A 2,582-nucleotide genomic window follows, 5' to 3' on the forward strand; every position below is an offset into this window, starting at 1 on the left:
TCAGAGAGACCTCTCAGGATACAGTCTAAGGCTTGCCCCGAGACTCCAAAGTGGTATGGCAGTTGGTAGCGATAGCAATCAGGTTGGGGTGGGTGTGACTGGGAGCGTCTACCACCATGCACGCGCCTAGGGGTCCTAGACCCACCGCGAGTGTCCACGCTCCAAAAGCGAGTGGCGCGTGCTGCCAATTGGCCAAACCGAAGTTGCAGCCACATGCGGAAGAATCGTTACAGTCCCGCAATACCGAGGTGCTCTTAAAGTGTGAGCTCCCACATCAAAACACACTTTGCGAGAGCACTTCTGGCGGGACGAAAAGGAATGCAGCAGTCGGTCTCACAAGAGCAAGGAGCCCAAGACCAAGTGCAAGAACAGCTCAAGAACAAGAGATCAAGACAAAAAACACACTTTAAGAGCATGAGTGAGCCCCGCGCCTGTACACTTAGATAGCATAGCGTCATAATAGACAGTTTTAGTTCATTTTCGGAACTGTGTGAGCCCCGGGAGGGGCTGGGTCGTTCTCGGATACCCTGTGCATACTACTGACATGACCTGAAGGGCTGGACGGTATCAAACAGACCTGGGCAACCACTCAACAGGGCTGAGGCAACAGGTTTGACGTACCCAAGAGGCAACAGCGCGATGCGGCGTCTTAATTACCATGTACAGCTGCTTGGTCCACAGCCGTGCAAGGTAATTTGGACCCGTCGGACCGTGAGCTGAGGGCTGTAACACGTCGGCCAAGGGGAGGGCCTAAGCAAAAGCTGACTGGACCAACAAGCCCCCTAGAGTGACGATACCCCTAAGTTGTTTGTAATCCGAGGAGCCGGGATGGAAATGACAGTGGTGTGCTATATTCACAGAGAGCTTCTGGATTAGTACTGGAAAGGAAAGTTCGGGGTTCTATTCGAATACCACGTTGCTTAAGCTACTGTGTCCATGTTCTGGTGCTTATATTCATGAAATAGCTGTAAAATAGCTCCCAGTGCACTTAGACTTTCGAGTCTAACCGCCCATGTAATTATTTTCCATTTAGATCAGGCGATAGACGCGTTCAAGGTAGAAGGACATGGCAAGAGGCCCGAGAAAAAGAAAAAGGTTCCCCAGCAAATGCGTAGCGGGCTTTGGTGCAGAATTAACTCGACTAACTCTGTCCATTGGTTAGAATTACCCGCGAGGAGCTAGACGATCGCGTGCAACGGGCCCGGCGTGAGAACGCATCCCAATCCCACGAAGAATCGCGTAAGGATAGACAGCTCCGTAAACAGAGGCTTCGTACCGCAGAGGCCCGCTACCGCAAGGCAATCCAAGAATTGGAGCAGCTTGAGTTAGTTGAAACCCCAGCACCAACTGAATCCGGACAGATGAGAGTAACTGGTCCGGCGGTAGAGAGTGAGGAGAAGACAGAAGAAGACGATCCGGCTGAGCATCAACGACGATTTGAGGAGGACGCGCATTGCGAACACCCTGTCGACAATGCCCGCGGCTTCCAGATTGGAGCGTCAGGGAATGCAGACGATAGAGCTGCGGCTACACGTGCGCGCGATGCGGAAAGAACACGGGCCAGGCGAGCTGCTATGACGAGCTCACAAAAACTACGGACACGAGCGAAGGATGCGGAGAGGAAGCGGATACGTAGAGCTAACAGATCCGACTCCCGAGTTATCCTAGACCGCGGACGAGATGCCGAGCTAGCGAGGGTACGACGCGATCGAATGGCTCCAGAAGACCTGGCAGCTCATCAAGCGTATTATCGAGATGCGCAGTCCAACCACAGAGCCACAAGAACAGAGGAGGACAGTCAAAGTGCAAGGATTCGTGATGCAGTGGGACACGACAGTCGCAGGGAAGGCATGTCAGATGCACAGCGCCAAGCTGAGCGTGACCAAAATACAGACGCACACCGATATCGCAGGAACGGCATGTCCGATGAGCAGCGTCACGCTGAGCGTCATGTAAACACAGCACAGCGGAGAGACTTCAGAGAGGGCATGACGGATGAGCAGCGCCAAACTGAGCGCGATCAAAACACAGCTGCGCGGAGAGACCATAGAGGGCGCATGACGGATGTGCAGCGCCAAGTAGGTCGCGATGAGAATACAGCGGCGCGAAGAGACCATAGAGGGGGCATGACGGATGAGCAGCGCCAAGTAGATCGCGATGAGAAAACAGCTGCGCGGAGAGACCATAGAGGGGGCATGACGGATGAGCAGCGTCAAGCAGAGCATGAGCGGGACGCAGCCGCGCACAGAGCTCGAAGAGACGCCATGACGGAAGAACAAAGGGATCAGCGAAAAGAGCAAGAGCGGTTCCGCAGGCGATCTCGGCAGTATAAGAAGGGCCTCGCGTACCACGATAGTTTTGACCCTTCCACGGTGGCTGGTGGCCGTCATTACTTTACGCGTTACACGGACGACAACGGGGAGAACGAGCGAGTTTGTCACTACTGCAACGCTTGGAAGTTTCCGCAAGAAACCGACGGATGCTGCTGTCGTAACGGACTGGTGTTCGTTCCATCTTCGCGAACAGCACCTGATGCTCTACTATCACTTTTCGAAAACCCGACCTTCATGCGGTCAATCCGA

This window comes from Phytophthora infestans, genomic scaffold, assembly GCF_000142945.1.
Source record: "Phytophthora infestans T30-4 supercont1.131 genomic scaffold, whole genome shotgun sequence".
Taxonomy (NCBI): domain Eukaryota; phylum Oomycota; class Peronosporomycetes; order Peronosporales; family Peronosporaceae; genus Phytophthora; species Phytophthora infestans.